Genomic DNA, 25,656 nt, shown 5'->3' with positions numbered 1-25,656 from the left:
TTCCTTATTGCGCTTACGTTAGTTGTTATTCATCATTATACGCTCATTTGTAGAAATTGATTTCAGTTGTTATATGAACAATGAAGGACATTACCATCAAACGAGTAGTTGATGTTAGTGATGATATCCGATACGTTTATGTGCGAGGAATAAACACAAAGGAACTAATTACTTTCGGGTACGGGTGTAATAATATGAGCTCTAAAATTAAATAGATAAAAATTTAAAACGTTAGTCCTATCGAAATGGAGTAGACTATCAATTATTTTCACAGAGAAATAATTTACGTATCCCTTATTCGTTCTGCTGAGGCTTTTATTGACTTGATACATTTTCGTCAGAGTGAATGATTGAGGAATAATTGTTACTTGGTTTTACTAAGAAGTATGACAGAGCGGAGAGAGGGCCATAGTTTTTTTTAGTTTGAATTTCCTATTTCTCCCCGAGTGATACAAAGTGACAGTTGTAAAGAGAAAAACTCTTGTTTAGCCCGAAGAGGTAAGAAAATAAAAACATTTCTCATATGAAGTGTCATCAGAGAGAGCGTCAACAAAACGCCACCTTCTCACCGCATTTGAGTGTAGAAAATGAGTTTATGCACGCTCAACCGATGAAATAAAATTGAGAAAATGTTTTTCAATGTCAAAATTTGCGACAGAGATTTTTAGTCTTTTCAATTGTTTTTGATATCCACATTTCCAGATTAGTTTTCATTATTCGTTGCTAAAATCGTGTTCAGATTACGGAGAAACGTTTTAATGCAAATACAATCTTAAATAGCGCAAACATCTAAGCATGTTATTTAATGTTCAACAGTGTGTAAACATATGTAAATAATTCAATAACCTTTCCGTTTCTAATTTCTATAGACGTGAGGCACAAACCTCTATCTACATATTTGTTATGCTGATTATTTTAACCCTTTCCTTTTATGTGTTGGTTCTGGAAATGGGAATTGAATTCTTATTGAATATGAATGTGTGTTACTCGAAGATCTGTTGTCGCATATCGAATATATTACCCGAAAACTTTATGCGAATTTCATTTTCGCACACTGTTCACAATTCAAATAGCAGCTTTATATATATGTGAACGATATGTGAGACTGGAAAAAAAGAACTATGAGTTTTATCGAACATGTCTAGAGAGTTTTATAAGCATTGAACATATTTTTATTGAGTTATAGGAGCAGGAGCATGTGTATCGTTCAAGGTAATATTATGTACATACGTTTTACCTTCACAGAGGTAACTTATTCCATTAAGATCGGCTCAATGTTTTTGATATTACAAATGTACTTGAAGTTAAGCAGAATATTTATTTAATCCAAAGTTTGTAAGTATTTTCAAGAAAATAGAAACTAAGTTTTCCACTTGATTGAGTCGATGGATTGTATAAAATCTATAACATAGCGAATGGGGAAGAGTTAGAATATTTCGTATTACTTCAGCGTATCACCAACTCATAATCAATTTTTTATTTTCGTAATAATAAAATAATAAAACAGTTTTTACGACTTTGTCATGAAATTTTCACATAATACTCGTATACCTGAAACCAATAATATTCATGAAGTGAGTTGTTTCTGTCATAGACATAATATTTATGGAAAAGGTAAAAATACGCCTACACAATATGAACAAGGAAGTTATTCGATTCGGATAAAGGCAGAACTGTTGAACGCGTGTATCAATATTATGAAGTGATATTGTTCTTGTTCTTACTGAACGAATATTTATGTATAAAAATGAAAAATATTTCTACTTTGACTTCGCAATATGAGATCCAAAAAGATAGTCATGAACAGTTGTTGCACCTAAGTATTTGGAGCACTTCTTCGTCCCATAAATACAAATAAATAAAACTCGGTCTCATGAACTGAATATTCATTTAGTAAGAAAATGGACCGCCATGCTACTTCATTTGACTCTACTTATGTATTACATGGTTACAGCAATAACTATAATCATTAGGGTGTAGCGTTAGCGTTTAAAGTTAGAACTTTCCGTGCGCAATGGCTGGCATTTTTTATCTCTTCTAAATTGGCATGATAATTACTCCTAGAGACCTTAACTATAATTTGGTGTACTTTGAAGCTTTTTGTTTTTATCATGACAAATATCGAAAATTATTCACCACTAAGATTTTGTTTTAAAATTGTAATTTTCGGAAGCGCTTAATCTTCCGAGATTCCTATGAATGGAAATTGAGATAATCGTGTTATAGCTTCTATTGTATGGAATTGAAAATGCTATCAAACGCATATATTGACGCCAAATTTTCTCCGGTTGTAAACCTGTACGCATTATTGTCGACGAAATTGTCAGGAAAATCCAAGCAACGAAAAGATCATTTTCGAAAAATTTTACAAAATAATGATGCAAATTGTTTCTACTCGTTAATACAGGTAATGAATGAACATTTCCTACAAGAGTACATCTGTTAAAAACACAGATATCTAAATCAGCGAACAGATCGAGGCAAATGTGTCCACATATATAAGGATATGTTAAATCTAATGAAGTACAAGATTCTTTAACAGCTTTTTTAAAATTCTTGGAACGAAAGAAGTAACAGAATCGATGTTGATCTAGTGATAAGCTTGTCTTGTCTTTTGTGAGACTTTAAGAGTTATGGTCGAATTTGAAATTATTTCGGATTATAGCGAAACACAGTTTTTACAGTTTGCTACTAAATTTTGATTTCTATTGAGCATAAAATACACAAATCAAAATTTGAGCAAAAGATTTTTCCTAATACTATAAACTACTACTTCAGCAACACAATCATAAATCCAAGCATAAATCTTTAAAGGTAACAAAGCCTTTAAATTTGAAATTTTCAAGCATAGAAGTTTATCTCAATTGAAACCAATGTTCCAAATAGAATGAAACTTATTCGTTTGGAACATTAGATAACAAAATCACAAACATGTTCTATGTTCAAGTAACTTATAACTCCGTCAACATGTTATCTATGAGCATTGTTACGACTGTAACACACTAATGCGAGTATATTGAATGTATAGCTGGTTACAACCATGTCATGATTATTGAAACAATCATTCACCAACAAAAATCGTTTTATGATTTTCACAAATTATCCCATCGTAATTTATGAGGTATAGCGTAAATATTTGAATTGTGTAATATATTTAGACATATGCTTGCTGATCTGCAAACTAACCACACTCCACGAAGCAAGAAATATAATTATCTACCTGCGTACGATACGTATTTATGATTTAATTTATATGTTCTATTGTATTACAGACTCTTGAGCGATTATCATAGATACGCAGACTCTCGAGCTTGGTTACAAACGTTCGAAATCCTTTAAGTCACGCAACAACCAACAACATTATTCCGATATATCGGAGAGCATCTGTTGAGACTATATGATGAAGCACATATATACATTAGGACACCATATAAGCTTATTATTATCGTTATGTATAATGTACGCTGTGCATATAATGTGTATACATACCAGTATAGAGGAAAATCAAAATGAGTTTTAGTTTACATTTACGGTGTGTGTTATAAATATAATAATAATTTTGTAAGTAGATTTACTGCAAAATGAGATAGAGTTTTTCGTTAAGCTTATTTCGGTAAGGTGTTGCCTTATAGAATATTTACAACATTTCGTGGTTTTCATTAAAAGATTATTAAAGAAAATATTTTCATTTAATGAAACGTTTCTCCATAATATAATAAGGACTTTGTATAATTAGTTCCGCAAATTCTCTTCCATTCCTTCGAAGGTCGATCGTGCAAACTTATTTGGTATTCGAGTATTGATTTCGATAAACTTCAGAAACATACAGAAATAGTTCCAGATTAAACGGAGAAGAAAATTTATATTGGTAAAACTATTGACTGCATTATCAGTAGTATTATGAATCAATATAATTTCCAAAGTATTTTCATTTCAATTATAAATAAGTATCGAAAAAACTACCTTCAAATGGTCCTTCGATTACTGCTTAGTTCCAGTAAATGTTTTAAACGATTCACTCTACCTGCAATATTTTTTTTCCAAATTTACGTCACTTGGAAAAGTTTTCCTTAATTTATTCCACTTCCGACAAAAGACGAAAAGAAAATCAATCAAACATTCTTATTTGAATATTGAATATCTTCTCGAATGACTACACTCAATGATGAGAAAAAAAAGTATTTATTACAGACTTACCCTTCGTTTGTCCTCACTTTATCAAAATGAAGAGAAACGGAACACACTCTTCCGACTTATGTGCATAAAAAAAATCCTATAAACATCTAAAATCCATTTGGATTATTATGTAGGTGGGCTGGTTTATAAATTCATTCCGTAGCGTTTACATTTTAATGATGGGTTCATTTATAAATAGGAGCAAAAATGTAAAAAGCTTTTTTTTCAGTTGCCAGTGAAACCATTGTGTTATTATGGTCGATTTCAAAATTTTCTTCTTCTTTTTTGCTAAATAATTCACTTTCTAATATTTTTCATTTTCGTTAATTCATTTTCCTTTTTTTTCTATTTCATTTTCAGGTGCCATACATGCGTCACATCTGTTGCTTCTTCCATCATATATACGAAATTGTTTATACAACTTTTATATACCATCATGAAACACAACGGAGATCGTTAGCATAAAATCCATTGAATGATGATGGTGGTGTTTCCTATATTTGCAGTCGAGAAAAAGCATCGGTGTTCTTTCAGTGTACTGTGTACGACATATACACATAATATACGAATGGAAAAGGAAATATAAAATTGCTTTAGTTTGTCGTTAAAATGCTATTTTATATAATACGCAAAATGTCAAAGTTTTGAGAGTTAGTTAAATATTTGTTGACTCGTTGTAAGTGTCTATACGACTTTCGTTGAAGAGTTATGTGGTGCGGGAATGATGATAACTATATGCCAATTTTCATTTGAATAATTGATGATGGGAAATGAATCGAATTACATCCGAAAAGTCGATCCAATATTCGTGCATCGGTTAAGATAAGCAAATTGTTGGTTTTTGAGTGTGTTTGAATTTGGAAAATTTTCAAATTAAATAATAAAAATTCGATAAATGATAAATTTCAAACGGAGAAAGAAACGATAAATAGTTGCAAGCACACTGAACCATATCGATCGGTAAACGAGAAAGTGAAACCATTAAAATTCCATAAACATTAATTAATTAAATTTAATCGATTTTTATTTGTGATTAATTGAGTGCTATATCAATAATATGTCAGTATTAATTCAAAAGAAATCATTTATCAAATAGTGAACGCTTGGTGTAGTGTTATAAACAGTATATGGTGTCATAATATTTATGTTGAACATTTTTTTTTGATTTACATACCTTTATACATACATAATATATATCATCACTGTACATATAATTTTTAAACATCAATGTTGCTGTGAATTTTTTTATGATAAAATATCGTTATTTATGTTATTTTTATACAAATTTTATTAAAATATACACACAGAAAGAAAACTTTTCGCTTTACAATCTCCTATCATCACTTGGACAACTAAAGAAAGTTCACAAGAAATTTTTTTAAGACGGGAAAAAAAGAACTCACATCCTAATCAACATGCTGCCTACAAACGTGATGTCTTTCATGAAAAAGGTACGTGGTTATCATTATCAAGATTTTCTTTACAATTTTAGAAATTTGCATTTTCTTTTTGTCGAATTTATATTTTTTTTTGGCGCATCACTGCCTTTCGTATGACTTATGAATGCCAATAATTTTTGGCATTCGTGTGATTACGCTCATAAATTAAGAAAATATTTTACTTTGTTTTCCTCTCAGAGACGGCAAAAAAATCATCAGTATAATTATCGGGTCTACTACTTCTTTTGATGTCTTTTGACTATTTTCAATTCATTGATTCGAAATCTTTTACTTCATATTAATGCATTTTTGCGATTTAAAATATACAGTGGAGATAAAAGTGAAATTCAACATTTTTACTGATTTGAAATACTAAAATAAAAAATCGAGATTTTCATTTGCTAGACAATCTTTGTGTGGAATCATAGAGAAACCACAACAACTTCCAAATCAGAAAACTTGTCGAATTTAACTTTTTTTCTCCCTGCATAAAAGGTCATATCAGTTAGAAATTGTCGTTTGTTTGGTCGTCGTTCTCGCTGACAGATGAATAGCTATATATTTCATTCGACTCATCCCTTATTTCAGTAGAATTTGCGAAATTTGAGACCGTAAAATGATTTTCTCATTAATTTTAAAATAAAAATTATTCTACCCAACAAGACTGATTGATAACAAATGTTTAATATAATAGAGCACACTTTTAACTCATTCTTACCCAATTATTGATTTCTCACACAAACCTTTCGTTTTCCATTTAAATTTACTTCGATATTTGGTTAGTGCTGTGAAGCATTTTACAAACGGGAAATGTTTTCCTTTAGCCCAACAAGGCCGCAAATCGATTTATTCATTTTGCCTATCAAGGTGAAATTTGAAATAATTTCGTTACGCTCCAAATTTGTATCTAAATTGACCATGTGAGAATATAAACACTTGAGAGAATGAAAATAATGTGGAAAATGAACCTTAACTGTCGTTACAGAAAATTAATGCATCCATGTCACATATCACATTTTGTAGCATTTTGTTTTTAAACAACATTTTTGTGAGAAAACTTGCTCATATTAGTGTAACCTTGTCATGTTGTAAATGGTCTTTGTTTACAATATAGTAAATAGTATGTTACACTATAATGAGTTGTAACACAATACCTGCGACACAACCTGAAAATTATGCTCGAATACAAATATTTAGGAACACTGTTAGTGATAGAATTACGAACGTAGAAACGCTCATTTAACTCAGCATATTTATGTTCAAAAGGGTCTTTTCAAAACAGAATTACGTTATCTTTCATCGAAATGAAGTTGAAGGAAAAGAAAATATTCGTTTGGTAAATGGCGTTTTCAACAACCCCAGGTTGTTTATGTTTACATATATACGTATATACAACTGTGACGTTTAATTCGATTTTTTTTCGTAAAAATAACTTCCAAAGCCGTTTCGTTATTTCAATATTTACCAAACATCGCAATTCCAATACAATTTATGAATGGAAATAATTAGAAGTTTTATAATAATGTACAACAGAAGAAAAAGAGCTTACGCTGCAAATGCTACTCTAATACATTCGTCGTGTGTTTCGAGAACACGTTCTTCAAAGGAAACGTAGCATGACGAAGAATTGTCGTTCTCCGCAAGGTGAAAGTAAACTGTGTTTTGCGTGTAAAATATTGCATAGCTTCCACGTTTGTGATGGCATGAATGTAAACTTAAGGATATTTTATTATTTGTTTATTGGACTATTATTGCTTTTCACGTTGACACAATATGTTAGGTATGACATCTTCGATTAACTATTTCTTTAACTGTTGTTCCAAGTCCAATATCCAAACTTATATCTAACATTTGTACGGGTACTTGTATAATTGCCATGGAACACTAATGCTTACCGTGTATGGTCTCTTTATTTTATTGGGAAAACTTTGGTTTTTGATGAATAATTTAACCAAAAGGAACTTGCTTAATGGACGGTAATGATTAATTTTTCCACATAGTTTGTAAACCAAATGGTTTGAAATGTTTATCGAGGCTGTTTCCTGATATTATATGCTGTTCATGTGTATGTACGTACATATATCGTAGGCTTCGTAGGTACTAATTATTAAGTAAACGGATACCAATTAATTAGATATGGTTACAATATTACGTAATCCGACAGAGAATTTTACCTATTCATTTCCTTGTTTTGATTGATGCTTTCACATTGTATCGAGTAATAAGCGAAAGGGGAATACGATACAATAGTTTTCGTATGTTTTAAGTTGAATGAAAGGAAATTGAAATTTATGAAATGCGTCTGTCGTTTGGCGTGGCTTTTTTCGTATATAATTAAGTTCTAGGTGAAAAGCCCAACATTTATTTCGGAATTTTAATTTAATAGTTATTTATACAACCGAGTGATAAATGCATTTTTAGGCATTAGATGTGTAGATTGTCACTCGAGGCCGCAGGCAGAGTCTGACAATACACATCGTGTGCCTAAAGAAGCATTTCTCATCGAGTTATATATAACTTCAGCACCCTTCAATTAATTGCGCTAAAATTCAAAACCAACAAAGTTTATCTCATTTTACTTTAATTAAAAAAACTTTAACATGACCCATCTCCGTACAGAATGCCTGTATTGTTACCTGCATTTAACTTATTTTTTCTTATCTTAATTTATATTCATCAAAAGAAATGAATTACCTTTTAAAAAGCACAAACTTTGCCACCACCACCACGAGCGTAAAAAGGAAAATAAGGACTCAAAGATTTTATAAACGAGATATGACAATTATTCTGTACATCGAATAAAGAAGAATTACATAAAGGTGTCTGATAATTTGATATTCTATGTCCTGCGTACTGGTGTCAAATTTAATTATTATTATTCGACGACATAGCTATTATTCTTATTGGGCTGCGTGTAACGTTTTCGGGTGGTTTGTTGTGGAGCTCCTCAAAATGTTCGGTTCATCTATCTATTTGTTGCGGAGCATATAAGAGTCTCACCATTCGTGGTTCGCCTCTCTCCTCTCTCTTTCCATCTGATTTCACTCAGACCAAGAACTTCCAGCTTGTAGCTTCTGAATTCTCGGCAGAGTTGAGCAAGTGTTGTGGTTTTCAGCAAAGTCTGCACATTTCAGGTTCCAAATCGTGTCCGTGTTCGTAGGCTAAGGGTCTTTGTCCGTATCCGACTTTATTTGTTGGTGTTTCAAGTGTTAGGTGATTTTCAGTGTAGAGGATTAGAAGTCCATTGTCACCTAGTCTAGTGATGTAGGAACATCAATGTTACGTATCCAGATCCACTTACGACCTCTTCATTTAGACGTGGCCTAGCTACCCGGAGGGATTGGTTACCACAAGCTTTCACTTGGTTGCTCTAACCATTCGATCTTTTGATGCTAGTTATTTTCAAGATTTAAAATCTTTTACTTCATTTTTTTAAGAGCTAATTAGTCAGAGTTTGTAGTTCATTGTTATCGCCGTTATTGATAACAAATTATATCATTCTTATACACTAATTGACTAATGTTAGATACGTTAGTATCAGATAAATGTGTAATTGGTATTAGTACATACAACTAGTGAGTGAATTCGCGAAAGTTTATGAAAATTCGCTGTGACATTTTCACTTATGTTGGACTTGTATCTATTGCCATGTTTTATGATAAAACAAATTCAACGGTCATATTGAATTCCAATGGCTTAATTGAATTTCCAACCCGATTTCATTGAATTTGAGCGATTTACTGAATCACTACGTTATCATAATTGAAGTCAAACTTCTTTTATATTAAAAATGCCTTTGTTTCAAAAAAACATTTTGCGAATTCATAGCAATAATTTTTATTAAAAATTTGACTCTGCCGCTATAATACTAGAAGGATGGTATACATATCCATCCATACTTTTCTTTTTTTTTTCTTTTACCAAACTGTTTCTTTATTATATTCGCCTTTCCCCACAAATATCTTTTCTCATCTTTCCAAACGACCAAAAGCCGCTCTGACATTTTCGTTATTCCGTGCAACGGTTTGAAAGTGTATTGTTACCCTAAAATCCTTCGTCGATTTTCTTTATTTTTTGCCTCTTGCCTCTTACACGAATCGGTTAACCCATTTCCAGACAGTAATAATATTATTATCTACACACATCTATCTCTTAAATGATATATATTACATAGTCGTTTCGTTCAGTGCCCTTTCCGTGTTGTTAAAAAGGGAAATTTTGAGAGAAAAAAAACTGTAATTTTTTCATGAACACTCTTTTTTGCTGAGTGTCCCAACAACTTATTATGTATAGATTGTAGTCAACCAAAATAAACTTTGATTCGGATTATGGTAAAATACTGAACGTGTGTCTTTTACAGCGTCTTGCAGTCAAATAAAAACAATTTTAAATTTTGAATCACAGCATTAGGCAAAACGGTATAGTGTTGCGTGATGTTGGACTATAACACTTATTTCACTGGTTTAGGGCCACGGACATAAAATAAATGCGTACAGTTCGATAAAAATGTTTAACATTTTATGAAACATTTTGATTGTAAACGTGAGGGTTAAAAGATTTTTATGATCTGCTTTTCGATTATTGTAACATTTGATTTCTTCAGATTTTATGGTACATTTAGCGATGAATTTATGAGCCTAATATCACCCTCAAAACTTAGCATTTTTACGTTCTATTTGATATATGTTGCGGATTTTAATTCGCAATTTTTTCCAATAAAAATATTTCGTATAATACAAGTGCTCATCATACTAAGCCATAGCCGAGAATGTAAAATTCTTTCTGTAATTATACCCTCACAACATCGTATACAAATTGATCAACATGGTAGGGACTCAACATCTTCTGATAAACTTTACCGAATATAAATTTCGACCGGCAAAATTTGGATAATTCCTTTTCTAATTTAAATTTGAGTTGAGACCTTAACCTTACTGAAAATATTGTGATGTTGAAACTTTTGCTTGTAAACGTCCGACATTATCACTGAAAATTAAGACAATGTAAACGAAAAACGTTGTACCTTTCCGTTATTAAAAACCATTAAACCGTTATAATCAGTTCTATTCACAATCATTAATATGTATCTTCAGTCCTTAGTCTAAGTTATTGCCTTGCGACGTTGAATTTAATTAAAAAATATATATTCGTTTTCCAGATGGTTGCTCCGGAAGACGCGCCAGCTCAACACACTCCAGACAATACGGGAACGTTTGGTAAATTAAAGCAGACATTATCGTCGTCATTGCTGACGGCTCAAGACAAAGGTAATGCTAAAATTTTGTTCGTTTGCGATTTTTTTATGCGTATTCTTCGAACATTTTTTTCCGTCATATTATTTCTTCTACTTCATCATTGTTTTGTTTGAATTTAGGAACGCTTTAGGAGAAATTAATTATATGTATGAGATTGTGTTGATAATGTGATGAAAAGGGTTGTTTATTTTCTAAAGGATTTATTAAGGCTTTCGTGTATTTAATTTTGGAATAATGGCGGCAATGTTTTCGCAAAAAAAAATATATATAAAGTTTTAAAACATAAACATATATTGAGTGATGTTTGATTATGAATTTTAAGCAAAGTAAATTTTCAAATTTTTTGCGTTGTGCCACCATCAACTGAAATTTTCATTAAACGAGATTAAATTTTATCGTACCAAATACCGTTCTGTTGCAAACACTGATTCTAAATTTAATTACGAACGGCCGTAATGCGAACATGTAGTAGTGGTAGCGGGCGAATTATAACCAAGGGATTAATTAACATACTTTTTTAGCACCTGTACGCAAAAAAAAAAAGTTAGACATGCTGGTCTAGTTTTCGATCATTTTTGTCCTGTTTATATACAAAGCAGGTGGAGAAATTAACAGTTGATTTCAGTGTATTGTTGGTTGAACTATTTTTAGAAACTTGGAAAGTTAGACCATATGTTCACAAAACTATCGCCACTCTTGCCCCTGACAAACATCTGTACACAGGAATTTAATGGAAGTGAACTAGTGAGTTTTGGGATCAACGGGATACTCTGACTGGCTCACTTGACTTGTCAAATATCTTTGTTATTTATTTTCGTTATCGGCTGCGCGTTTTAAATTGACTAAGACAAACGATCAGGCCCTTTCAGTTGCTTGTGGACCATCAATGTAATTTTTAGACGATTACGGCTTGTACACCACCACCACAAACGTTTTTATAAATTCCACGAACGACAATTTTAAACATTTCCTCGTTAATTCCGAGTTGTTATTCCCTCAAGACCGTTGCCAATGTGCACGTTAAAAATGCCTGAGAATAGATTCACGGGTATTTGCACTATGAGTGCACGTACCCTTAACATGTTAACTATTCATTTGCAATGTATTCCTATAATCGATTAAACTAACCTCGAATCAACTGTGATTCATTAATATAGGAAACGATGAAGTTCTCATTGAATAAAAACGCCAACCGATTCCATAAAATGAACAATTATTTATTTGATTCACAGTGATGTGAAATACAAGTGTTGTCCTTTCTACGTTTCGCCTACGACTAATTACATTTAACCTCGTTGTTTGAGAGAACGATGAGCATCATCGTTCGACATCTAATTGACATATAATACTCGCCCTACCGATTATACGGTAACTCGTTCCCACACAACCCCCCTTAACAAAACATTTGCCCTCAAATGTTCAGCTTTTCGGACTTTCGGCAATCCACTGCGATTGAACTCGGACCATCATTGATTCGACCATCTTTGACTCGACCATCTTTGACTCGACCATCTTTGACTCGACCATCTTTGACTCGACCATCTTTGCCTTGACCATCTTTGACTCGATCATCTTTGACTAGACCATCGTTGATTCGACCATCATTGATTAGACCATCATTAATTCGAGGATCATTGATTCGACCATCATTGATTCGACCATCATTGATTCGACCATCATTGATTCGACCATCATTGATTCGACCATCATCGATTCGACCACCCTTGACTTCGATCCAAATTCGCTCGGTTTTATTTCAATTCGTAGCAGTTCAGCATTCCATTTCGCTAACACGCCTAATATTTGTCTAACAGTGCATGTACGTTCGATCCGTTTATTGCTCTTCTCACCCAATGTATGAAACACACTCGAACGATCGTCTGCTGTACTGATGTGTTTGCTGCGTCTATTGTCTCTAAACAAACCACGCGCTCGTGACAAAAGCCTTCTCGAACGTTCTCCTTCGTATCTTTTTTCGTCTTTTCACTTTGTGTTGTATGCATTTTCAGGTACTATAACACTGAGTTATCCACTTTACTGTTCAATTCGTCCTTCTTTACTTTTTTTTTAGCATGGAGGCAACGTTTCCACCTAAATTCTTTACGTCTTTTGTTCAACGTGAAAACACCGTTTCACCTGAACTCTTTGCACAAATTTTTGAGTCTGGCTTTACTTTCCGCAACGTAATCATGTTTTTCCGCTTTTCAACACCTATATCCCATACTGATCACTGGCCGGTTGAGCCCCCATATAGGAAACGATGAAGTTCTCATTGAATAAAAACGCCAACCGATTCCATAAAATGAACAATTATTTATTTGATTCACAGTGATGTGAAATACAAGTGTTGTCCTTTCTACGTTTCGCCTACGACTAATTACATTTAACCTCGTTGTTTGAGAGAACGATGAGCATCATCGTTCGACATCTAATTGACATATAATACTCGCCCTACCGATTATACGGTAACTCGTTCCCACATTAATAATGACATGTCGCTACAGTTTCTTCGTTGATCGTACAGTGTAGAATGCAATGCTGATCAAAAATTGATAAGATACCGACATAGTCCATGAGAAACCGTATTCGTGTCTAAAATTTCTGTCTAGTCGGTAAATGTATTTTCGGTGAATAATGTTACATTGGTATTTCACTTATTAAAACGAATATACATCAGAAAATGACACACCAGTTTTCCATCGATATGAATGAATACAGTTCTCCAAATACCTTCTCGTAGAATCATTAACTAGAAGAAATTTTTCATTTAACAAGCTACTACAAAACAAATTGCCTTAAGTGGTCATTTTTCATTCCCTACCGACGTTTGATGCTAAATAACACAGCTTACAGTATTTTCGAACAAAACTTATATTTGATTTTCAATCAAATTTTCGTCAATATTATGTGGAAACAAAATAAGTTCAAACAAATATCGTCTCCCTCAACATTTCGGAGCGGTTTCTAAGACAATCAGAAACTTCGCCTGGGGTACTTAAAGTATGTATATATAGCTTGACAGTTTGGAGATTTGGTCTTACTGTAACAATATACTATTTCCTTCCACTCTTCGATTTCAATGAATAAATTTATCTAAACTTAAAGCCATAAGTTTAAAAGTATTTGCTCCAGTTCAGCCTTCCAGCTGGTCCACAAAAGTACACGACACATATAGTGATTAAAACAATCCATAGACAAGGTACACTCACTATCTTTGCCATGTTCACGTCATCTATGTGCGTACATAACACGATCAATACCCTTTGCAGCTTGGGGCTTGATTGTTTATTGTGTGTTTGTGGACCAAAATGTAGATTTAGCTGGACCAAAAATCTGCAGGAATTTATGACGATAACGCAGTCGGACGTAGTATACAAATATTTCTCAAACATAATCTCGCTCATTGTTATCTGTGTTCGACAGTTAACTTAAATTAATGATACAAGTTCCAAAATACCGAACGAAAATATTTGCCCGTGCTTTTAAAGGGATATCTATTCTAGAATGCTCTTACATATAACATTTACATTTTCCAATTTTCCATACAACCATTTTCCGGTAATGAATCATTAGAAAACTTACATAACCGCTATATCGAATATCTGCAGTTATTTTGGTGTTAAAGCCAAAAAGACTTTGTCAACCACTGAAACTCCGCACTAGGCTATTACTTCATCTAATTTTTATTTGTCGAAAACTTTAAAAAATGAAGTGTTAACATTTCAACCACATTGTGGAAATTGTAACCGAAATAAATTGAGCGTTTCCAACACTATGAACGTTTTTATAAATATAAATTACTTCCAAAGATACAGAGATACAACAACCGAGAACAACTAAAAGTGTAACGTTTCCGACTTTACATTATCTCTATTGCACAAACTAAATTGCAATCCTTCTGGAGTAGCGAAACGATCATAAATTTCAATATTATCTTCAAAATACCACACAGTGCCGTTCATTTTGTGCTGAAAAATTATTGGATTTAGTAGAAAAAAGTTTAACTTCTCAATGGCATATTTTCAGTGATATTGTGGGAACTGGGAACTATGGTAAAAATTTGTAATTCTATTTTAGTTGCAAAAATTTCCGAAAAAAATCAATCAATGTCACTTTAATATGAAAATACATGCAGTATGGAGGAAAGTTAGACGTACCGTATTCCAGCCACGTATTAAATTGAACTTTGTTAAAGTTTACTTCTCGTAGTTTTCTTTATGAACACTTTATGATATTTATATTAGGAAATGTGCTTCAAATTTTTAAATAAATTTCTATAATTCTGTACAAGTAGAACACACAGATTATCGGATTTCTACTATACCTTCAAGGATTTGGTATACTTTTTTTTACCATAGGGTGAAAAAGCTGATCAAGACATTTTATTAGTGTTTCCATTTTGTTTCACTAAAACGTAGTATATAATATTCAATTTGTTAGGCATTAAACATGCCGGTTGCGAAATGGTTGCTTTTCCTGGAGTTCATAAGGCGTTTCCTCAGGATGATGAGTTAACAAAGTAGTTTACTATGCTGTTACGTAGATATTACTTTCTTTGTAATAGTTATTTGTATGTGTACAACGTTTTTCGAAATAAAGGCAATCGAAAGTCATACTTTTCGTCACTTGTTGCGAAAAATTGTTTTTCGACATTCCAGGAAGCTCTCAGTCTGAATCATCTGAATATTTAAAAAATTAAACGATTTTTTATCGACAAGATATTGAGTATTCGGACAATGAAATAAACGAAATGTAATTGTATGAAAATCAGTATTTTGTATTTGCGGAGGGAGATTTTTGTATATTTTGATATTAATAGGTACTTTCTCCAGAGAAGTTTCAAAACATTAGCTTTAAATGCCTCTGCGCTCTGCTACCTCTATGAGCATGACCAAATAAAACTTTTAAAATGAAACAAAAAATAAAACTGAATTGTATAACTTTCCTTGCGAATACTTTACAGCCAGTACTCCACGAAACTCTCATACACGAGTACGCAAAGCCGTCACATTCTCAAAATATATTAAAAATACGCATTTACGTAAAACTTTGTAAGCCGATCTTATGCAAACATTTTACACAACGTAACCGCTCATAGTTTCGAGGCGAAACCTTTAATCTTTCGGGTTAACCCACAAAAAACACAACCAAAATAAATCTTTATAATTTCGACGTCGATGTCGACACGTTGTATTATAATCCCTTTTGTTCGGGTGCTAGACTTCATACAATATTAATAATGAACAGATCAATGAACAGTTTAACGGGTAGCTTTATCGTGTAATCAAATCGGAAGTAATATATAAAGAGAGTACAAGAAATTAAGGTATCTCGGTTGGTTTTAAATTATTACTTTTCGGAATTTGTTAATTATAAGGCAGCCTTTTCTCTTCTTTCCCATCAACGTCGAATTATCGTTATAATAAAAACGAACCGAATGCGAATTATTTTGAGAAAATCATTTATAAGGAGGTTGCCGAAATATGAGTTTAGCAACATTTCGTTGCGTAAAAGTTCGATATTATAATAATGACGAATGATTATTTGGATATATTATGATCTCAAGTGAATCCAAAGAGGAATTCAACCGACTTCTGAAGATCGACTTTTATGAGTGGAGTGAAACATTGTATTGAATTTTTCTCGTTTCATTAGCAATTAAAACTCGTTTTTATTGCAATCTCTTTGTAATTTCTTCAGGCCTGTGATACAATGAATGAGAAACCCTACAATTCAATCCAAGTGTGTTGTCTATCTTTACAATCGTTTATTAAAATTTCGAAAAATACGCCAGCATGGTTGGGTTCTTATACAAAATATTGCTTTCTTTACATGTATGCCTCTTTGCGTACCTAAATCTAATATGTCTAGACTTCGTTCAGTGACCGCTCCTCAACAGCTATATTATGTTGAATTGGTTTCTGACTAACGAAATCAAAGATTTTTATCTAGAAAACACAACCAACGTCCCCTTTCATAAACAGACTTTTTTTTCGGTAGGCAGGATATATTGTTTTCCGAACGTACGTACGTACATATAGAAGGCATTCACATTTGGTGTAATATAATATCTGCTCGCAACATATCATCGACTGTGTTCTCTAAGAACACTTTTACGGCGCAGCATATAGATAGGCTCAGCTACTTATATTTTTTTTTTGGTGAGGTTGCGACCCACCATGAATAAATAAGGTGTAGTGGTTAAGTATCGTTCAACGAGTTTTATTGTTCATGCAAAAGGATTTTAATAGAATTGTTCGTTTTTAATTTAATTAAATAGCAAACAAACACCGTTTCTGATATCGTCGCATCCGATATAGTCTCATAATAGATTTTATTACATAAATGTGAACTTAGCACCAAGCACTCAATTTTATGAGTAAAATTTGCAGAAATTTATTTTGTTGCGATGCCACATGCACTAAGTTTACTTAATTCATTGTCACGTTGCAGCATTGTTACAAGTGGTATTAAGAGCAATCTACTCTACGAGAATAACATAAATATAACAGAGAACAGCCATGTTCGGTTTACCTTTTATTTAATGAAATTTTAATATCACTACACACCATTTCGTTGGTGAATAGAGCGCGGTATCTGCGAATATTCCATAGTTGCTGCTTCAGTAATCGAATTATCTTCATAATTCAACGTTTTAGTTACAATTTTCATGATGAATTTCAATTATCCTGCAGTAACAAAAATGTCACCCCGACCATCACTCGTCCCGGACATAACATCCGACACAACAACGGCAACAACAACAAATGAATCATTAACAGTACATGCACAGCAGCAACAAACTAATCAAAACAGTGCTCAAAAAGTTGATCCAGCTAAGCCGCCGAGGTAGATTTTGTGTATGCATGGCATAACTATATTTTGAATATAAATTTTGATGAATTTTAGCCGAGCTGGTGCATGTCGGGTATGCCTAAAATCGTTTAAACCGGACGATTATAGTAAAACATGTATTGAATGTGAACAGCGCGTTTGTGAAGATTGTGCTACTAGCTATGCGGAATTTGAGGATCCGGTTAGTACCGTTTTGATACATATGTTTAGATATTAAATGTTGTTAATGGAAGGTAATGGGTTACCGAGAAAAACCATCAGGAAAACTACAGTGCTCTTGTAACTACTCCTAACACAACATTATGTTGAACATGTAGCTATCGAAAAGTAATTATCTCTTTACATTAATGACTTTGTAATGGTTGAGTACCCCATCAATTTAGTTACACAAAGTGCGAAGAATTGTAACAATAAATTTAAATCTTCACATTATTGCACATGGGCGTTAATCGATTTTCAGAGTGTTATATGCACGAACATGCACAATATGTATTTACTTGCAATTTTGTATTTTGCAAATTGTAGAAAACATGGAGATGCAGTGTTTGTAAACGAAAAATGGCCTCACGAGTCTGTATACCACAAGACTCAACGGATTCTATGTTAGATGTTCCTGTCCTAGAAGCATTACAACGCCGTCACTCCGATGTTAAATTAGGTTCTAGCGTACAATTGTCAACTGGCAATGGGTTAGGACTAGCACCACCGCGGAGTCCAGAACTTAGACGTCACTCTGATGTATCACCGGCCTCTTTAAAAGAATTAGAAAAAGTAATTCGACGAAAAGTTGATCTTCTTTACCATCTTTTGATTAAACTTTTTTTGCACTTAGCTCAAAGGAACGAAAACGCCAAATGATGAATGGGGAAAAGGTCGGAGTACGGCTCCGAGCAGATCTTCCAGTCCACCGAGAAGAGGTGATTTTGATATACCTCCGATTCGAATAGGATCTAGACGACAATCACGTGTAGCTAGACAACATAGTTATGATGATGAAATTAAAATTGCTGGACCTGGGGGAGGTTCACAAACAGATTTAGGCCTAGGAATTCCATCAATACCAAGAAGGTATAGAGGCATTTATCAATTTTATTTTGCTTTGTATTCGGTTACACGTAATTGTGGTATTTAATAGGGCATCTGCGTATGATGTTTTTGCACCCGGAATTTTGGCTGCAGCCGCACAAGCTGCAGCTCAGGCAGGCGGAGCACCTCCTTCACGAAGAGCATCGTTTCGTATTGCTGCTACCGACGATATGCCACAGAATGACAATTCTCCCAGTCCGGATAATGGAAGTCCAGTAAGTGACGACTAAATTTCGTGAAGCTAAATCTCGTCTCTAAGAAATTATTTTAAATCAATCTCAAAACAATTTTGTACTTAATAACAAACGTTTATGTTCTCTTTTCAAGGTTTTAATGGTTGAAGAAGACAGACGAATGAGAAGAAGAGGATCTCAACTGTAAGTAACTATTCGTCATCACAGTACTTTACATTACTTACACTATTTACTTACATAGACCTGATATTGCTGCACTAAGAGATAGAGGCGCAATACCAACAAGTATTAATTTAACACCGACGCCATTTCAACCACCAGCTTTGGAGGATTTGGAAGCGCCTCGACGTCAAACATCAATGGATGGTGAAGCTATTAAAATAGTCATCCATGATGTTGACTCTGGACCGATATGTGCATCTAAACGACGTGTGGTACTAAGACGTGATCCTACCGATAAGGCACACAGAAGTGAGTACAATCATATTATTAGATATAAAGCTAGTGATAAGGTAGTACAAGGACCCGACCCGACTCATTCCATATTGATATAATACAGCTTTTCTTACTGACATGTACATTGACAACAACTTTTTATAACAAAGGCTGTAGAAATATGTAAAACACTTCTTTCCCAAACCTATGGAATCAGCATCGAATGCACTAAATCGAATGTTAAAACAAACACAGTAACGGATATTGTATGATATATTAAGAAACATTTTTAATAAATGGAGTAATATATTGAAATGTTGATTTCATAAAATAATCTAGTACTTCATTTGTTTAGGGAAATGTATCTTTCCTATGTAAGACTAAAATAGCTAAAGTTTACTGTTTATTTTTCTCGACAAAGCTCTTAGAGACATAAAACATGTATTTTGATACCAACAACAGCATGAAAGCTTTCTAAATAATGTCAATCAATGAGACAATTCCGAGAAGTAAACCTTTTTGTGTACCATGTTTTTCGGAAATTATTTTGTTTACTGAAGAAAGATGTTTAGTGATAAAATAAACGACAGTCCAAGGCTTTAAAACTTTATACCATTGCAAATGTTGGAACAAAAGTTTGTGTTTATTTCGTATCAGATTATGATGTGCGTATTGAATAGGACTCGATTTCAAAGTCAAACTGAAAGGCTTTTGATAATGAGATTTAATTTAAATTTGATTTTATATAATTAACCGTAAATTGATTTGAAAATTAACTCTTTGTATTCCGTTGCTATGGGATAGAGAAGAATGATTACACTTACGGAAATAAACTTTTCACATGGATGATATAGTTAGACTCACTATAATGTTTCTTATTCTCAATTCAATGATCGTTGCCATATTTTGCTATTGTTGAGTTGTCCTTTTTCATGTGTGAATATGAGTTTGGTAAGACTTGTGCGGGATTGACTGACGCTGTGATGTTTGAATCCTTATATAAATAAGTTGGTGTTGTTTGACAGTTTCAGGGTCTTTTCTTCGTTGGTAATGTCTAGAGTATGGTGGGTTCTAAACGCTCATTGTGTAATTGAAACAGTAGGAGTACTGCTTTTTGGGACTATTTTCAAATTTTTCTCGAATACACACAGCTTTAAAGTTTTATTTTTATACCTCGGCAAATATTCAGTTATCGATACATTCTCGTTGGTCGGGTTTAGCAGAATGGCAACGAATTCTTTTTGTAGATACAAACAAAAAAAATATCATTTGAACGAGCATTAATCCGAAGAGTTTTAAGGTCTATTTTTAAAAAGGATTCCTGAAATAGCCACATTTCAATATTCGGCTCGTGTTTTAGTGTGGAAACGTGCCATCAATTAGTTGACAGTAGTCCAGTACTCAATATTTCATTTCACGTACATCTCTCGAAGCATGTGATGTTGTTGAAATACATCATTATACACGTAAAGTATATTATCTGGAATTAATTTAGCCATCACCATCACTACATAACAATAGACTCGACTCTATTTACTCATAGAGTCATATATGGATTCATTATACGTTCGTTGTGGATATAGAGTGTAAGTTAAATAACTGCCACTAAAAAGATTTATGGGATGGTATATTGAACGTATATATCGATAATCTACATAATGTATATACGAACCTGTTGCTTAGTTGAATGTTGATTCCTTCACGGAACAACGCTCTTATCTATGTCCCTAGGGAGATATATTGCCTCGCATAGGTTCTTTGCAGACACAGAAGAAAAGTATAAAAGAATTGGTCAATTATTCATGACATTTTTTCTAGCAGAGTTGGTTTTATTTATATAGAAATTTATTTCCATGGATTTATTAATGCTTAACCGAAGCTTTCAATATTGAATTCTTATACTTTGTTGTAGAAAATATTAAGTGGCTCTCATCAAGATAAAAATCCGTAGTAAAAGTAGTTAATAACAATGCTATAGGTTTATTGCCTTACCTCGTAAAAAGTTAAACGATATCGCGGTATATCGTTTTAAGTACAAAATTCGAGTTCATTTCTTTAACGGTCTCTTGAATAAAAAGTGCGGCAATTAAAATTTTTACGGTGATCTGGATACCGAAAGCGTCAGCAAAAATTCCGGGGATTCATATTATATTAATTTGGATTTTTCATGAACACTGGAGACAAATGCTTAAGGATAAAATTGACTGAATTGACTTAATTTATTTACGTTGAAGATTGGTTAATACTAATCGTTTCCTTGTCCTTCAATTAGAAAAAATTAGCGATAACCTCCAGCTGTTATGTATCAATGCAGGAAAACTAACGCCTTAACATCAAAAACTAGGTGTTACTTGCTTGCGTAAGGTTGAAAAAAGTACGAAAATTCGAAGAATATTTTTACATGCCAGCGCGCGGTTAATTGCACTTTACACCACTGTTTGTGACTGTGAAAAGTCCTTACCGGACGCTAGTCTCTGGGTTTTCCAAATTTTCCTGCAGGTACGTAACATACTATTACACACCTTTGATGTACGTAAATGTGTTTTAAAGATCTCATCTGATACTGTCTAGGTGAACTTTCTGAAAGTGACCTATTACTAACCTATGTCATCTGTTACAGACAACGATGATGAAAATGAATGATGAGGTTTAAGTAATGCTATATAGCAAAATATTTGTTACCGAAATGTTACCGAAACTAATGAAGTAAAAGATTTTGCATCAATATATCAAAAGAAGCAAAAGATTTGATTTATGTAATATGCTTGACTGCTTGGAAAAGCTTAAGCTTAATCCTTGCCCAGTAATAAAAGTTTGTCCATCAATAAAAAGTAGTCAAAGAATCAGTGTGTCAAATGCTTAAAGTCACAAACTTAACCTAGCACCTGTAAGATTTTTACTGTTTTTGATATGGAAAACAAGAGTTATTGTTGAGGCAAAAAAAAACAAATTTATTGCCCAAAAAACAAATAAACTTTGTCGGCATAAAAACACCATCAACTTTTAATAGATTTTAACATGAACTGAAAACCGCACACAGTTCCACATCGGAATGTTCGTGATCGAAAATTTCATTTCAACTATTTGTTTTCAAATTAATAAATGGTCGATTGTAGCATAGTATATATATATATGAAAAGTGAGAGTCATGATTTCGTCGAAATTTATTCATGTAGATATATTTATGCACAGAAAATGTGATTTTCACAATATTCATACCACGGCGGCAGAGGTAAATCTAAATTCGAAATTGGATTTTTTTTGTTGCCTGAATCGACATAGACTTACAATTCGGAATTTTCGTTGAAACAAAAAAATTGATAGTAGGTTTTAAAATGGATGACAAAATGAAAAAAACGTGAAGGAAAGGTGATTGAAAGACAACCTTGAACTGGGGCAATCAAACGTGACTGGTGACTGATACAAAAATATCTTAACGATTTTACAGACATCGGACCTATAACTGAGAGCAAAACAGTTTTTTTCCCGACCGAAAAAGAAACATGGGGATAATTTTCTTATCTTCTGTATTACCTTTATGCGTCACCATTATAGGCCCTCTGCAGATTGAACGAATATACTTTGGCTTTCTTATTCAATATAACATACAAGATTAGCCCCACTTGTACTCATTCCATGTATATGATGCCTAATAACCTTATTTAAAGCTAACGTATTGAACCATCACTCTAACCTTGACCCTTGAAATGAGTTTGCCATACAATCCAGCATAAGGAACAATGCCATAATATTCCATTCCATGTTTAGTATTTCATATATGCCTCACCTTACCGATCTAAGTACTATTTATGTTGTATGCAGTAAACTTTTTCTTTATATTATACGAGTACATTTTCACATAAGTATATAGAATATAACGACGTATTATCAATAGATAGATGGAAGAAGTAAGGTGAAGTAAAGAAATCGATATGTATGAATTTTCGAATTTTACAGCGCTTCCCATAAAATTCTATTAGTACAGGTAAAGAATGTGACAAATGATGTTTATGAGAAAGTCGACTGGTATCTTTTATACCAACATTTTTGCTTAGAAAGGTCAAAGAATGTTTTGATGGCGTTTTGGAAACATAAATATAAGTTTTCACTTAGGGGAGTGTTAAGTAGCACAATAAGTACCAGTAAGGTTAGGCTTGTATAGACATCAAAAACATTTTGAGGATTCCGCTGAGAACCAGTAAAAAAAGTGTTAAGAAAGACCTGTTGTTCCAAAATAAAATTGTCTACATATTTTCTTTGTGGCCATAGTGGGATTGGCTAATGCCAACGGAAATTGTTTACATTACTTCACACGAAAAATTTAATTGAGCGTTATTTTTCAATGTTGAAGTTTTGTGATTTTTAGATACCTTTTTCGAATGTGGTATTTATTTTGTTTGTGAAAAGGAATTACAGTGCTGCGTGTCGTTTCATTTTATTATTTTAAGAGTTTTTATAAAGCTTAACGTACCTTTTGTTCGTTGGATTATTTGTGTGAATGTGTGTGGGAGTGAGTGTGTTTTCAGATTTTAAACAAAGGGAAAAGCGTATTATGTGATGTTGGAAAGGGTTCCTACAAAATTCCTGTTGGAAATGAGGGACATATGATATAGGTCATGTTTAACCGAAAAACGTAATTGCCGATTTTTGAGTGCCCTTCTTATTAAGAGATGGTGCTGTTGCTGACTTTGTGATGAAGTGACTTCAAATTTCATGAATTTTCGTGAAGTTTTTCGATATCTTTGACGCAGATATAGTGTTAAGGCAACGCACTCCAAAGACAGGCACTAGATACTAAAACAGATTTTCAAACGGTCTGGAAGATTTTTTTAAACATGAGCAGGACTATTCTCGATTACAGAGTTGAGACTGTTGATTTAATGTACTACCAACATTCCATATTGCTACTCAAACATTCTTTCTTCTTTTTCTACAAATAGCCATATTTTTTCCAAACTAATTTTACGTTAATCGATATGGTCTGTCTCTTACAGCACGTGGATTTGGAATGCGTGTCGTTGGAGGAAAGACTGGTGGCCGATGGACGTTTGTTTGCTTATATTGTATGGACCGTTCCAGGTGGTCCAGCAGAAAAAGGTGGATTACAGCAAGGCGATAAGGTTGGTCACTAATGTGCTATTTAAAATCCATTGATTATGTGTAACACCAAAACGTTTTCTCCATTGAAAATAAGTTTTATATGTCGTCACCAACAACACGAGTCATTGAATATAATTTCTCTTTCACCATATTATCTCTAAAACAAAAATTCCTTGTGGTTGTTTCATATACACCTCACATGATGTTGTTTCATTCCATTTTTACTGACTGTTTTCTCATTTAACAGATACTAGAATGGAATGGCGTATCATTAATAGATCGAAGTTTTGAAGAAGTTTGCTCAATAATGGACAGAACTGGTGATGTTGTCGATCTATTGGTAGAACATGCGACCGATTTTCGTATGTGTGACTTGTTGGATGATCCTCCTCCGGGAAGTGGTGGAAATCAAAGTGGGCCTAGAAAGTCAGGCGGTGATGCGACTGGTTTGGGCTTAGTACCAGGTGAGTTTGACTTTATAAAATGAATGATTTTTCCGGTAATCAAGCATGAACCAATCTTGCCAAATATGTCTTTAGTATTTCGTTAAGGCGCACAATAAATACGTACGACCACAAAACAAAGTTTAGTAATGCCATCATTTTATTATTAGAAAACCCAACTCATTAGCACGCTCGTGTTTTAAGACACACGACAATCCTAAATCAGATTTATTTCATTAAGCGTCCACACGTGTTAAACGTTTCCGTGATTGTTTATCTGAGTCTAATAATAAAGTACCTATCGAATAAATGCCCGTTGTTCTTTTCGTTATGTTATTTCAAATAATTCAACCAAAAGCATCAGGTTGGTGAAATGCAACTATAATTGTCCAGTGTTAATACAAAAGGGCATGGAAAACCTGTCGCAACTTACTCAATTCAACGTTTATGCTAGTTTTTAAGATCACCAATACGAATTCAAATATCATTGGAAACAGGAATCAAGAATTTGTGTTCTGCGTCAATGCGAACTTTTTAAATTTATTGTACTTCTTTCTCGGCTTCGCCTCGGATCAACAAAATTCGAACGAAAACGCAATGACCTTGTGTGACTTATATATTGTGGCTACGCTAGACTTTTTTCTAAAGTGGTCAATAGTTTGTAGATTTTTGA

The 25,656-nt window shown here is 33.2% G+C and overlaps 1 pseudogene; it reads left to right on the top strand.

Moving 5' to 3' along the window:
• The first annotated feature begins 5,367 nt into the window (after positions 1-5,367).
• Positions 5,368-25,090, top strand: LOC119083343 (annotated as a pseudogene).
• The last annotated feature ends 566 nt before the right edge of the window (positions 25,091-25,656 follow it).

The sequence above is a fragment of the Bradysia coprophila genome, unplaced genomic scaffold (assembly GCF_014529535.1).
Source record: "Bradysia coprophila strain Holo2 unplaced genomic scaffold, BU_Bcop_v1 contig_588, whole genome shotgun sequence".
Taxonomy (NCBI): Eukaryota; Metazoa; Arthropoda; class Insecta; order Diptera; family Sciaridae; genus Bradysia; species Bradysia coprophila.
This window is presented reverse-complemented; position numbering and strand designations above follow the sequence as displayed.